Source organism: Bos javanicus, chromosome 26 (genome assembly GCF_032452875.1).
Source record: "Bos javanicus breed banteng chromosome 26, ARS-OSU_banteng_1.0, whole genome shotgun sequence".
NCBI lineage: Eukaryota > Metazoa > Chordata > Mammalia > Artiodactyla > Bovidae > Bos > Bos javanicus.
The window spans coordinates 50,076,771-50,091,956 of record NC_083893.1 but is presented as its reverse complement, the minus strand read 5'-3'; the positions used below and the strand labels follow the sequence as shown (position 1 = coordinate 50,091,956).

The 15,186-nt window shown below is 54.0% G+C and overlaps 1 long non-coding RNA gene across 2 annotated transcripts; it reads right to left on the bottom strand.

Annotated features, from left to right (window-relative positions):
- Positions 1 to 771: 771 nt before the first annotated feature.
- Positions 772 to 10,460, bottom strand: LOC133239572 (uncharacterized). 2 transcript variants are annotated; one of them, XR_009733892.1, is made up of 4 exons: positions 9,037 to 10,460; positions 1,828 to 1,870; positions 1,620 to 1,742; positions 772 to 1,234 (listed from the first exon to the last, which is right to left on the bottom strand). It is a non-coding gene; the product is annotated as an uncharacterized LOC133239572 (long non-coding RNA). The 2 variants fall into 2 exon arrangements; XR_009733891.1 differs by lacking the exon at positions 9,037 to 10,460 and having other exon boundaries at positions 773 to 1,234; positions 1,828 to 2,756.
- Positions 10,461 to 15,186: the final 4,726 nt, after the last annotated feature.

The window sequence follows — 15,186 nt, the reverse complement described above, 5'->3', positions numbered from 1 at the left end:
CTGCTGCTAAGTTGCTTCAGTCGTGTCCGACTCTGTGCGACCCCAAAGACGGCAGCCCACCAGGCTCCCCGTCCCGGGGATTCTCCAGGCAAGAACACTGGAGTGGGTTGCCATTTCCTTCTCCAGTGCATGAAAGTGAAGAGTGAAAGTGAAGTCGCTCAGTCGTGTCTGACTCTTAGCGACCCCATGGACTGCAGCCCACCAGGCTCCTCCGTCCATGGGATTTTCCAGGCAAGAGTACTGGAGGGGGGTGCCATTGCCTTCTCCGTTTCAACAATGCAAAAACCACAATTATGTTTGCACCCACCTAATACGTTTTGGTTCTCAATTTGCAACTGGAATGTGTGCTGGTGGGGCCTCCGCCACCACAGTGAGTCCACGAGCAGCGCGTGGGCCCAGCCACCTGCCCCCCGAGGACTGGGGCCGTGGCTCCAGTGTGGAATTCCACAGAGCAAGCTCCAGTGACTTATTGTTACCTCTGTATTTTTTTGGGGGGGAGGGGAAATCTTGATTTCTGATACCAAAGATCCTACTGTTAAACCATCAAAGGGATAGAAATTAAAACGGTTTAATTTTTGCTGCCTTTAAGTGTGAAATGCAGGGTATAATTTTAGCATTTTAAAAAAGTATGTTATCCCTCCACTCCACACCTAGTACTTTTAAAAAAGGTTTAGAAAAAGCATGAAAGTTTTCAACGGCAGTGCATCTGCAGCATGCTTTAAACCCCGTGTTAGCTTCTCAGCAGCGGTTCTGTTACTACTTCCTATGATTTTCTCTCTCAGTTAAGGCTTTGTCCAGTCCTTACCCGGTGGGTTAGGGGTACCAGTTCTACAGAAACAAAGGTTGCAGAAGTTTGGGGATACATACGCTCAGAGCCTCAAGCAGTACATACGATCCACCATTCTGTCAATGAAGTATAAAAGAGTTTTAAAGTCTTAATTCTGCATAATTTTGTTATGTGCAATGAAAGCAAATAAAGACAATGCTTATTTTGGACTTAAAAACACTCTTTACAGTGTGTTGCTTTTATTAAGCAGCTGCCCCAGAAGGGGTGACGGTGGACACAGGAGTGGCGGAGTGCAGCTGCCCGGGGCCACGCCGAGCGCAGAGCCACCAAGGCTGGCAGGTGGGTGGAGGCCCGGGTGACGGCAGAGGATGAGGAGGGCTGGCAGGAGAGGTTGCACCTCTCTTGGGTGTGGATGTCTGGTCTCTAATCTGGAAGGCAGGCTCAGACCTAAGTAAAGACATCTATGTTAGTCACGGCCTTGAGGCCTGCTTCCAGCTGGCTTCTTACTGAGCAGCGACACCCAGGGCCCCCCTCCCCGGAGCAGAAGCCGGGGCCCCCGCTTGGAGCCCCAGGCAGTCTGCGCTGAGGAAGGAGGGCACCCCTACTTCTCAGAGGCGAGGCGGCCACCGAGCTCCAACAGTGAGCAGGCGCGATTCTGCACAGACACAGGGCCTTCTGCCACCGCAGCTGACCTCGTCCTGGAAGGTGTACAGGTGGCTGGTGGTGGCCACGGCAATGACACTCTTGGCCAGGTGCCCGCGTGCGCAGGGTCTTCCTGCTGGTCCAGGCTGCCTACGCTCACCTCACCCTTCCGCCTCCCCTCCGCACACACCCTGCGAGGCTGCAGACTGGCCTGAGGCCTGCTGTTCACCCTGGAGGCCTCCAGCATCTCAATCCTCTGGGTGGACCTATCGAACATCCAGAAAGAGTTGTTGTAGGGCCCGTCAGGATGGCGCTGCGTTGAAAGAAGATGACGTGTAAGTGACGAGGAACCCTTCACCCTGCCCCGCCGGCCCTGGATGAAGCGGTTCACCGCCTACCTCAGCTCTGCACAGGCCACCTTCAGACATCACACAGGAAAGACTGTAACGGCCAGGAGAGAACCATGGTGAGACAGTCTCACTGAACCTCATACACAGTCGTGTCAGTAAACACAAATACAACAGGATCAGAAAGGAGAAAGTAACGAATCTACACTTTTAATTATATTAATGTGTTTTTGAAAAAGGTAAAAACCTTGACTTTCTCCTTAGAATGTTTCCCATCTTCAGTGAATTCAAGATCTCTTCAGCTGCACAGGGTGTGCTGAATCCACAGGGGGTTTTCAGGACGAAGCTCCCGTCCCGAGCAGCGGCCGGGTCCCCTCCCAGTGAGGGGCCCCGTGAGTGCTGTGCGCGGGCGGGCCGGCCCCTTCCTGCACGCAGACACGCTGCTGCCCGCGCCTCTGGAAGCGGGATTCTCAGGGCTCCACGCTCTGCTGTCTCCGGGGCATGTGTACACTGCCCTTCCTATGCGTGCCTGCCCGTCTGCGCCTGTGAGCTCTGGTTTCAGGGCTTTTAACCCAGGGAAATCCTGGGCCCTGGCACCCTGGGAAGGGCAAATCCTCTGTGGCCCTGCATGCTCTCAGCGGGTCTGCTGAGAAAGCATTTTGTGAGGGCTCTGGACCTGGGCCTGACGTAGGCCGCAGCTGTTTTCCACCTTCTGAAGCCGGGGGGACACTGAGCCCACCACGAGGGCGGCCCCGCCTGGCCTAGGGCCCCCTCAGGGCTCTGACGGTGCCCAGGCGGCCGTGCCGAGGCTTGCGGGCGAAGTCCTGTCCCTGCCCCAGGCACCACACCCTCCACCCGCCACTGACACCACGTGCGGCATGTCAGCCTGTGAAAAGCGGGCACCCATACCTGACATGTCCGCTCCCAATGTGCCTGGAGTGGCCTGTGGGGCATGCTCCCCACATCCACACACACACACACACACACACACACAGAGCCACCCACATCCACACACACACACACACACACACACACACACAGCCGTGCTCAGGCTCACAAACGCTGGGGGCGTGATCCACCCCAGCCCAAGGTCTCTCACAAACACGTCTCCCTTGGGGCCTGTCTAACCCAGATGGATGCCTCCAAGGGTCTCCGTCTCAAGAGCCAACCTCTGCGGGTCCAGAGTCAGGGCTCCCCCTACCAGGGCTCCCGGCTCCTGGGTCCAGCTGAGGCCCCGAGGCCAGTGCTGTGCCCTCTTCACTGTCCCTCCCTCTTCACGTTCAAAGTATGGCAGTGTCACGGCCAGCAGTCCCAGGGTCTGTGCCACAGGGCACGCGGCCGGCAGTTCCCAGGTCTGTGCCGCAGGGCATCTCAGGATGTCTGCCAGCCCCTCACCACCACCGGGAGGTCCTCGGCTGGGACACACGCACGAGCCCCACCCGGCACACACCCCATCACAGGCCCACAGCAGCATCTTCTCCCATCTCACGACAGGAGAGGTTTCAAACGTTATTAAACACAGACCTCTAGGCAGAACCAGTGCGTTGTCACTTCTAAGGCACGTGCCCACAGATGACCAAAGGCATCGAAATGGCCATAGCCCTGACAGAGCGGGGCGTCCCGCCAGCCCCGCACTGTCGTCCACGCACAGCAGCATCCTGGGGTCTTGGCCTCCACTCCTTCCCAAAGCAAAGGCCATCCCACCCACCCACCCACACGAACGTCCTCACCTCCTTCCTTTCACTCCTCTTGGAAATAACAGAAAATAAGAAATTGTCACCCACTAAGCATTTCAGAAACAGCCATTGTGAATCTAGCTCTGTGCTTGCTGTTCAGACATGGATAGAATTGCAAGCAAGGTGAGAAACGCGCCCAGACACCCCGTCTCCACGTCGGGCAGCCCTGCCCCTGGAGGGCTGGGTCCCCATGTGGGCCTCGCCTGTCGGAGCCACTCCAGCAGCACTCAGAGCCGTCAAAGACGCAGTCATTCTCGTAGAGCGGACACAGCTTGCTTCCAGGTACTCGTGGACTTTAATGGAAGCACAGGAAGGTCGGGGCGGTGGCACCCAAGGCCTCGCCTGTGGGTCTCAACGGGCCGGCGCTCTGTGTCAAGGTCCCACACCCCCACTGACAGGTGGTCCTGGCTCATCCCGTACCGACCGCTGTGGCTGAATTTCATGTCGGACATGGAGGAGATGATTTCTGAGAAGGACCTACTGCTGGGCTCTTCCAAAACCGGAAAACACAGTGTTTCCACTTCTGTTTAAAAACCGGAGAACAGCCCACTTTGCAGTGCAAGCGAGGCCTCCAGGCTCAATGGGCCCTGGCCTGAAGCCTGGAGAGCCGCTGGGCACCCTGCAGATGCTCTGCACAGCCGGTGGCTCCACGGGGGCTGGGGCCTGGTACACCCCGGCCAGCAGGCTCCACGCAGACACCACGCCGGGCACCACGAGAGGCCGATGCCGGCCCAGGGCCCTCTGACTCCCCAAGCCATGGGTGCTGCAGGGCCAGCCCACAGCTGAGGACGGCTGGACTGCAGCCACAGCGGTGCCACCTGCCACTGCCCGTCAGGAGAGGGGTTTCCTTCAGCATTCGATGGGCAAGACTCACTGCAGCAAAACCCACCTACTGTCTTCAGAAAGACTCTGAAGACTTCCTGGGCAGACCTTTCCTTCCCCAGCACTTCTGCTTTATCAGCAATAACTCAAGTGCCTGTCTTACCCGCCGCCCGCCCGTGCGCCAGACCCAGAGCCTGTCCTGGCTCCAGGACCTGTGGGCGAGGAGGTCTGTGCTTCCTTTCATTTTCAGCTGCTGCTTTTTAAAAAATGTACATGGATTACAAAGAACCTGTATGTTTATTGACTCTGCATCTGAAGTTGATCCTAAGCAGCCTGGCGGCAGTACTGAGTGTTTACTCACAGAAGTAACCTGGCTGACAGATAAAACCACTCTTGGAATCTAAGCCTGTTTACTCAAGAGTGTTGTCTTGAAAACACAGGCCAAATGTGCAGGCTCTGCCGGAGCTCCCCCACTTTACAGCGGGAGACGCTCTGGACGCACTGACCGATACACTGATTTACTGCAGGACAGTGTCCAGAACAGGACAATCCATGGCACGCGGGGCCAGGATGCCGTCAGCACTCAGTGCCCAGGGGCATGCTGGCAGAGTTCCCAGGGCACACACTGTCATGACACACAGACTTCTTGGTTTTCTACAAAGTAGGGCCTGTTCCTTATGAGTAAAAATAACAAACCCAAAGCTCCCCTCCCGAAGGACCTCAAGGCTCAGTGGGCTAAAGCCTGGACTTTCCTGGGGGAACTGGCTTCCAGGCCAGCAAAGCTCTGCAGGGACCGACCCCATCCTGGGTGGGAAGATGGCCTCCGGCCTCAGCAGAGGTCCCTGTGCACAGAGGGGCTGGCCGGGGTGACCTGCAGGCCCCACAGTGGGCACCCAGGAAGCAGGGCCTCTGCGCAGGCAGGCACGCGGGCGACAGGAGGCACCACGAGGTCTCTGGAGGTGGTGAGCGCCCGGACAAGGGGGGCTCTGGACGGGAGGTGCCTGAGCTCGCCAGCACTAACCCTTGGTGTGCCAGCAGCGCGGGGCGAAGGACTGCGTGTCTCAGGGGCGGACAGCCCTGTGCTGCTGCTGTAGACAGGCACGCGGCCCTGGCGGGGGTCAGGCTCCACTGTGGACGAGCACGCGGCCCTGGAGGGGGTCGGCCTCCACTGTGGACGAGCACGCGGCCCTGGAGGGGGTCGGCCTCCACTGTAGATGGGCTTGCGGCCCTGGAGGGGGTTGGGCTCTGCCACTGTGACCACCTCAGTCAGCTCCTCCATGTTGGCTGGCTTCTGTCCACGATGTCTGGAAGTGCATGGTTAAGGCAGGGCTCGCAGGCAGGAGGTTTAAGAGCTTAGGTGTTTGAAGAAGGTGATTACAGGCAGTGTAATCTGCTAGGTAAGAAGATGTACGTTAATGTACAAATCAGATCCAGCAACGCCCGGGGAGAGGGGGCTGCCTTCACCTCATTGTGACTGCCAGCCTTCTATGAAAGACTTTCAAAGCAACATAACACACATTAAAAGATCAGGAAGAAAAGCAGGCAAGTGCCCACTGCGCTCGAGTCCCACGTGAACAGCCACGAAACGGCGCAGACCCAGGAGTATTGCCAGACTCCAAAGGATCCCGACAGGGTCGAAGTATCTGATGTCAAGAGTGTGTTCGAAGGTATCAGAGCAAGGTCACATGGCAGGCTGCCGAACACAAACACTGCTTGACTGAGAACACGGGGAGGAGTGGAACCCGGCTGTGGGCCTGGCAAGGCGAGCAGGAGCGGACGATGAGGAGGCTGACACACCCGGTGGCCCCGCAGCAGCGCCTGCAGCCGTCAGCACGCGCAGGGCCCCGAAGCATGGAGCACGATGCTGCCCAGCACTCGGCCCCGGGCGTCACCAGGTGCCGAGAAGGCTGGGGGCCAGGCCAGCCCAGAGTCAGGGAAGCGCACGGGGCACACAGCGCCGAGTGCCCAACGGGTTCTGGAGGACTGGTCAGCACAGGCCTTCGAGGACACCTCCCGGCTGGGGGAGGAACCACCCCCCAAATGAGAGAATGGTACCCAGCTCAGGAGAGAGCTTGCCAAGGGGCATGGCTGGGCACTGGCTGAAAGTCAAGCAGGAGGCGAGGAGCCACAGGGCACCAGCTCACTCAGTGAGTGGATTCAAGGCACAAGAGTACCAACAGACCCCAGGAAGCATGTGCCGGTTCCCAGGCTTTATGAGTTCGGCCACAAGACGGGCATCTGAATCTCCACGACAACCACGATAGATGTGACACCATAAACAGGCCCTTCATGAATGACAGTCCTCACAGATTACTGAGAGAAAGTGATAAAGAACACTGAACATGTCACAGAAATGGACATCAATTAACAGACGACATCCTCACTCACCAATAATCAAAGAAACGAAGGCCAGTCTGGTTGCACAGAACTGAGAAGTCACTTTCTCAAGAGCTCTGATGTTCTGCTGAAAACACTCACCGTCTGTGGGGAGCACCTGCTGGGAGCTGGGGTGCAGAGCCCATGTCCAGTTCCAGGCCTGGGTACCGAATCCGACCAAGCACACGAAGGCGTGTCCACAGGGGTCATTGCAAGTGACCTGTGGCTCCAGGAGCAGGCGTGACGTCCAGGCCACGTGCACCATGGAGCCCGCAGCTGCGAAGGACACTCCTGGCACAGAAGGGTGTCGGGAGGGTGGGAGAAACCGTGGCTGAGTGCGGGGCTCGCTGCTCTGAACCAGGCGCAGAGCTAGGAGCCAGCAGCCATTCTCTTACTTTCCATCGTCACCCCAGGAGGCACATGCCAGCACCTCCACTTACAGAGGAAGAGAAAGGCTGGAAAAGACCCACTGACTGACACCAAGGCCACTGAGCGAACCCAGGCCTTGGAACCCGCCTGGCCGCAGGGACGCTGCATCCAGGTGCCGGTGGGACACGGAAGCCAGCGCTGCGTGCGCTGCTTCACAGAGCGCGTAACCAACCACAGCAAGCACAAGGACGGAAGTGACCGACGTGACGCACGAGGTGCTGCAGTCGCGGCCTGGCCAAGCAGGCGCCGCTCCAAAACGCAGGGCATCACAGGGCTCCCTCACTTTCTAGAGAAACCAATAACCTAGTTTTTGACTATTCCGTAAACAACTTGTCTTCTAAAATGCCATTCTTACATGAGAAGTCACTTCTGGATTGGGTAATTAAACGTCATTCTAATCAAAGCGAGTATTTTCCGTCCTTGTCATCTATTAGCAAATTTAGAAGAAGAAACACAAAAGAACGGGAAATGTTATTTACCTTTGATGTGCACACTATTTAAGATTCCTCTGAGTCAGCCCTGGAGGCAGGAGCTGAGGTGATTCCCGCTACCGAGGGAGCAAGCTTTCCCGAGGTAGAGGGAAGCTCCTATTTTAGAGACAAACCCTGGAGTCACAGTGAGCTCCCACCGCAGGTCTCTATGCAGCAAACCACATTCAGAACAGCCTCTGAGACACAGCAGTAGAATGAAGGTGAGACGGACCCATGCAAGAACACGCCTACAAAAACACTGCTTGGATCCAAACATCCTGGTTCAAATTAGGGTTCAGATTTTAGCAAACTGCATAGCCCTCTCTGCCTCACCTCCCGGAAGCAGGGTGACGCCACTGACCGACAAGGTACCCCTTCACCCTGCTCCCCGGGAGCACCTACCTGTGAGTCTCCATCCTCCTAATGGTGAGCTGCGCCTCTGCCCTGTGCGGCCGCCCTGCAGTGCACGCACACACGGCCGGCAGAGCGGGAGGGAAGCAGGCCCCGGGCCAGGCTGCTGCAGGCGTGGGGCTGTCTGCCGCACCCCGCCCTCCTCTGGCTCCTCGGCCACTAATCCACAGTGCGCTCCTGCACCGGGCCTTCACCAGGCAGGTCACTCCCAACAAAGCGTGAACTGACCAACCGACCAAGCGGCCCACAGTGCTCAGGTGGCCCAGGCAGGCGCTTTGGGGAGGCCAGGCCGTGTTGGTACTGGTCTTTGGGGTGGGTGGGCTGCCTGGCCCGAGGCAGCACCCCGGGTCTCACTAGGGCAGGACTCAAGCTTGTGGAACCTCCTTCACACACTTCATTTTATTGCAGACACCATCCATGGGGTCCTCACTAGGCTGACAGCAAGATACCAGATTTTAAGTTTTACTCAATTTCATGGATGTCAAAATGTGATGAAAAAATTGAGATATTAGAACAGATACGGCCATTCTCACTATCCCTAGGTACACCAAAGAGGGACTGGAGAGTTTTTAAGAAAAAAGAATTAGCAATGATGCCGATGGATTGAGGGGCAAAGAGTTCTGGGACATCAGCCTATACCCTAGCTGGCTCAGAGGAAGCCCGGCAGAGGCCCGCCTGCCTGTCCGCAGGTCAGCTCCCCCAGGGAACTGCGCTCAGCTCCACCAACGAGCTACATGGAACTTCACAGGGAAAGACAGCAGATGCACTCAGAAAGATCTGTTGTGGAATTGAGTCCGTCTTTTCTTCAGTAGCTTTATGTGACTTTCGTCTTTGTGAGAATAAGAGGACTCACTTTAACAAGCACACGCAAGGTGACTGTGACAACATTCAAGGAGAAGGCAGATCTCACAGTATTTCTGGAAAGTTCGCAGTATTCGCTCCACAGCTGACCTAAGCATTATTACTGATTAATTCATGACAAGTACTGGATAGTTTAAAGAAAATGTAGCACACACCCGCAGCACCCTGATTCCAAATGGATCTCACAGTCGTCCATCTTCGTCTTTTAAGTTACAGTCTTCTGCTCCTGTATCCCCTTCACTTATTTTCCATAAGTTGATAGTTTTATCTGAAAAGAAAGTTTTAATTATCTATATTAAAAGAAAAACTGTATGTTATGCACCAGTGCTAGCTGAGTATTATGGCAGAAAGCTGGGAGGAGTATTAAACATCAGTATTTCCAATTATACACGAGCATCTCGTTTCCGACAATAAGTAAAGACACAGAGATGCGCAGAGCTGAGAGACGCACCGCTGGGAGTGTGCTTTGGCATATTTGAGTTTTCAGCCTGTCCCTGCTACCTAATAATTTACCCTCCCCCCAACGTTTAAAGCAGAAATAACTTTCAAAGAAGGTTAAAATAAAAATGAATCTACACATAGAAAATTAAAAATAAAATCCTAAATCAAACAGCCACTTAAGGAAAAAAAACAGCTCTCACCATTTGTAGAGAGCAGAGAATAAGCAGCGTTTGTTAGGTAACCACCTAATTTTATTAATTTTTTCTTCCATTTCTAGACTTTTCAAACAGCCAAACTCCTGTTCGTGAGTTTGAAAGGTACTGTAAACGTTATATTCCCCCCTGGAATGAGGGTGGCTTTTATTCTGCAAGGAAACGTCAAGCCGTTTTAATGAAAAGAGCACAGCATAGCAAAACATTCAGTACTGCCCATTTGAATATCAAATGACCACACGCATTTTTAAAAGTTAATAAAAAGTCTGGGTCAAAAAAATGTCAAACAGGCGACACTCAGAATGAACTTCACTCGGAAGAGACAAATGATGAGGCCATCTCCGCAGCCTCCTTTTCCACTTCCGGGCATCTGGCCCAGGGCAGGGTCTGGGGTGCTAACCCCTGTGCACACAATGGCCTGGCTCGCCTCTGTGCTGCGGGGGAGGGGGGGCACTCTGAGAACCACCAAGGGCCCGGGAGGGGGAAGGGCTGCAGCCTGGCCCTGAGGAGAGCCCTGAGCTCACTCCTCCAGGGTGAGCCACGGGGCACACTCCCCGTCACCTTTGACAGCCTCCAGCTCATGCCCGCGCCACCAAGGAAGGGAGTGCTACCCGGTAGAGTCATGAATGAGCAGTTATGGTCACGGAACCAACACAGGCACATCCCACATCATGTCTAGGAGAAGTGAGCTGCGTGAACAAACCCGCGGTGAGATGTCTCTTATGCAAAATTTTCACACACACAGAACAATTCTACACACTGCAGTAAAAACAGACACAAGCTAATGACCACCTCTGGGAGGCACAGAGATAATAAGGTAAGGTTTGGGAGTAACAGGGCAAAATGAAATGGGGGTGGGTGGGTGGGGGTGAGACACGTGTGTCATCCACAGGCCCAACGTCTCCTTTTCTTTCATAGAGGAACACCAGCCTGGGTGCTGGGTTCACAAGTATATTTATACTAATCTCTGAAATCGTCTGCATGTCCAAAACGACATTTTCTACGAAACACTAGTGACGTGAAAGTCACTCAGTCGTGTCCGATTGGGACCCTGTGGACTAGACAGTCTACGGGATTCTCCAGCCAGAACACTGGAGTGGGCAGCCTTTCCTTCTCCAGGGGACATTTCCAACCCAGGGATCGAACCCAGGTCTCCTGCATTGCAGGGGGATTTTTCACCAGCTGAGTCACAAGGGAAGCCCAAGAATACTGGAGTGGGGAGCCTATCCCTTCTCCAGTGGATCTTCCTGACCCAGGAATCAAACCCAGGTCTCCTGAATTGCAGGTAGATTGTTTACCAACTGAGCCATGAGTGAAGCTCCATGAAATAGTAAGTATTTCATAACTAAAAATCAAGCAGACCAGCATTTTAATTCTTACTCTGTAACCAGGATCTAAAATCTTACACTTCTTAACATGTCAGTATGTGTGACCAATAAATGGAATAAGCAGCCTTTATGTCTAGACAGACACCTCCTTATGATTCTGTATCAAGACCACCCACATTCCCTGTGACCCCGCGCTCCTCACCAGGACGCTGACGCGCCCAGCCTGTCCCCACGGGCGCAGGCTCAGCGGTTCATGCTACTTACACTGCTCTCCCTCTTCACGGCCCTCACCTGCTTCATGAAAAAGCCAAATACACCAAGAGATACTTCTAGCTCTCGAATGAACAAATATTTGAAAGGAAAATCCGTGGAATTGGTGGGTCCTGGGCCTCAGACGTGACTCTAGGAAGAAAAGTGCCCGTCACAGAGCTGCCCGACCTTCCTGGGTCACTCTCTCCAGGAACAGCCGCCCCGGCCGCCACCCTCAATTCCTGGAACCTGAGGTCACTGCGAACCCTTGGCCCTTGTCCTCTGCCCTGAGGCCTCATGTCAGCGTCTGAGGCCCTGGAGTGGGGAGGGTGGGAACAGACGGGGGACGGAAGGGACTCTGAGCAGCAGAGGGTGTGGGGAATGCGAGACGAGAGGAGGCGGACGGTGGCGTCCACTTAGTTTTGGGGCACGCTGGTCCCCAGTTAGTTTCAATGTCTCCGGGGCCCCCGCAGAGAAAACCCCGCAGAAAAATCCCCGCAGAGAAAACCCGTTCTGCACAGAGGTGGGAGCCACATCCACAGACTGCTCAGCCAGACACACAGCGGGGCCCTTGGGGGGAGGGCTCTGCCGCTGACGTGGAAGAGAGCTGGAACACCCGCCGCTGACGTGGGAGAGAGCTGGAACACCGCCGCTCATGTGGAGAGAGCTGGAACACCGTCGCTGACGTGGGAGAGAGCTGGAACACCGTCGCTGACTAGTTTTGGTGGCTCCCTGCTGACTGAACGTCCTGCATTGCCCCCAACCAAGCAGAGCACTGCTCCAGCCTCCAGAACCTCCACACTTCCCTGAATCTGAACGGCATATTCTGACCCCTTGGGAAGCTTTCTGTGGCTTCTGACCGAGAGCTGTGGCGCTATGATGGGAGCAGTACCATCAGCCTCTGAGGTGATGGATGAAGAGTCAGTCCACACCCTCACCCACGCTGGTAACACGCAAGTCCACAACGGGGATTAACATACAGCCACCACTGAGACATCCTACAGGCAAGTGGAATAGGAAAGCTTTTTATATTCACCAAAATATGAGGGAAAAGATGGGGAAAAAAGTTGCCCAGGATTTGTGAAGGTGCCGTTGGTTGGGCTTATCAAATTTAAACAACTTTAGGGACCCACTACTGTACAAATCTGTCTCAACCTTGACTTAATACTTTTTCACTGAACTCTTAATGAGACAGCTTCTCAAAACTACAGTACTTGCTTACACAGTTTATAGCCGGATGCTTTTTCCTGTAATCTAGTCCACATTTGAAGCTAGTGTATTCTTAGGTTTAAAGACGACCCCCCAAAACAAGAAAAACTTCATTTTCTATAAGGACATTATCAAAATGGCAAACTTTAAGGAGTTAAAAGTGAACTCCTAAATTTAAGATAGCTATGGTTTAGTAATCTGTTGAATAATCCTTCTGCTAAAAGTAATATTCAAATACCACCACCCATTTTCTACTTCTGTTGAAAAGAAAGTTCTTTCCATATATAGTTCTTTTTACGTAGCTGTGTGAAAATCTACCTCCAAAATAAGAATGCAAAATTATAAATTTATCAAATGGTCTGTGAAGATTCAGAAATATGAAAGATAATATATATAATATTCGCAAAATAATTCTTACCACTCCAACTCAGAAAAAATACAATTAAATATTCTTAATTTACACAGACATAATAAAACTGAGGGCTGCAACAGGCATATGTTAATAACGAGCTGCTGGGGGCCCAGGGCTTGCCCTGACAGATGCCACTGCGCACCCCTCTGTGGTCACAGAGGCGCATTTCCTGCTGCAGGAAAGGAGTGAGGGCCCACCAGCCCTGATACCAGAGCTTCACCACGACGCAGAGACCAGATGTGGAGATGAAAAGGGAACCGCACACGGACCTGCTGGACAGCAGACAGCAAGGCCCTGGTTGGGGAGCCCCAGGCCTGGCCGCCCCGAGGGGCCCCTCCCTCAGGAGCACCGCCAAGGCCACTCCCCAGGGGCCAGAGGGCTGGGGGGCTGGCGGCAGCACCCACTCTCCTCTGTGTAGTGAGACAGAGGGGCTTCTGCCCTGCTCCCTGAAGGGAGGGGCCTAACAGCCATGCCCATGAGCAACACTCATCACGGCTCTTCCAAGGCACGTGTTCCGAGGCTTGGGGCTCGCAGGGCACCCGGCACCAGCTGGTGGGCCGCGGGTTGGCGGGCAGCACCTCCACTGCTGGGGAAGGGCTTTCTTTTGCTATGGGATGCGAGCAAACAGACCCAGCACCTCACCACCACCCGAGACCACCTGGGGCCGGGCCAGGACCCTCCTCCCACCCTGCAGATGGGGACCCTGGGGCCTGGCTGGGGCTCCTCGTCAACCCCGAGACAACTTCTGACAGAAGACCCTACATGGTGAACGCTGACAGACCGAATCCGAGTGAACTCAGACACTGAGAAGCTACCGTGCTCCCTTCCTCATGAGTGATACGAGAAGGGCTGAGCCTCCTCCCTGGCCAGTGGACTGCACCTACTGACCTCTTGTTCCTGCTGGAAAATAACAACTCTGCCACCCTTGTCTCCTGTAGCAAGAGGTGTCCAGAGCAATTAAACTCAACAGTTGAGATGATGTCAGCTGTCAAAAGACAGAAGCAGTCAACCAGGCTACGATAAGTATAAAAAAATCATCAAAAGGGATCAAAAAAAGATGAGCACGTATGAAATTTTCTCCTTGGATAAAGAAAAATTTCACGAGAAACCTGTAATTATCCAGCAGCCACTTCCTGGCTCTGCAGCCCAGAGTCCGAACGGGCTCATGGGTCCCTGGCCCATTAGCGTTTCTCTAAACTGGGCTGTCTTGATATAAGATACAGAGTAGAAATTTAGGAAACTAATTTTGAGAAGAAACAAAAACAGGAAAGAACTGGCTCTAGAAGTCTGCTGCCCAACTTAAAATCCACGCCTGGTACCACCTTTAAAAATAAGCCTGGTTCTTACATGACAGAAACAGACGTGCTTTCCTCTATGTGGAGACTGGTCAGCTTCTGTACCAAGCAACACCACTGAGAGTGCCAGTGAAAGTCCCAGGTCTGGGGAGTCCCTGCCATTGATCAGGATGACATCGTCTCCGAGTGGGACACTGAGGTTCTGACACAGTCAGCACAGAGACCTGGACATCCGCTCGGGAGGGTAAAGCCACAGGAACAAAGAGCAAAGCCCAGGCTGGAAAGGCCTCGGGTGTTCAGAGGCAAGCGCTTCAGGCAGAGGACGTGGATCTGGGTTTACGACACAGAGTTCTGATTGGGAAGGACACCCAGGTTGGGCTTCAGGGGAAACCACTTTCTATGGGGTTCAGCTTTGCTGAGTACCGATCGATCAGACAAAGCCTTGGGTCTGGTCTCCTGAGGGGCTGGTGTGAGCATGTTTTCTGACCACAAGTAGACTCTTCATCTTAGTCAGCTGCTGCAGAGACTCTCCTCTCGGGCTGCTCCAGGGAAGGGTCGAGCACAAGAGACCCGCGCCTGTGGCTGGGGCCGGCTCAAAGAGGGTGTCCTACCTCCGCATTACAGAGGAGGGAGCGTTCAAAGACACACAGTGTAAACAGCTGTGATACACAACTGACCTGCTAATGGAAAATAGACCCCAAAGTTGAAACTACTTGAAGAATGGCCCAGAAAAGGGGCCACAAAATCGTAATTCTTGAGTGAAAGTGAAAGTCACTCGGCCGTGTCCAGCTCTGTGCAACCCCATGGACTGTGAAGCCCACGGACCTCTCCAGGCCAGAATACTGGAGTGGGTAGCCTTTCCCTTCTCCAGGGGATCTTCCCAACCCAGGTCTCCCGCATTGCAGGCAGATTCTTTACTAGCTGAGCCACAAGTGAAGCCCAACTCTTAAAGATCTGCACAAACATACATTTGTTAATATACGATATCCTTCCTAAAAATAAGTTCTTCCTTAGATGAGATGGTTGGATAGAATCACTGACTCAATAGACGTGAATCTGGGCAAACTTGAGGAGATACTGAGGGACAGGGAAGTCTGGAGTGCTGCAATTCCTGGGGTCACAAAGAATCAGACATGACTTAGTCACTGAAGAACAACAA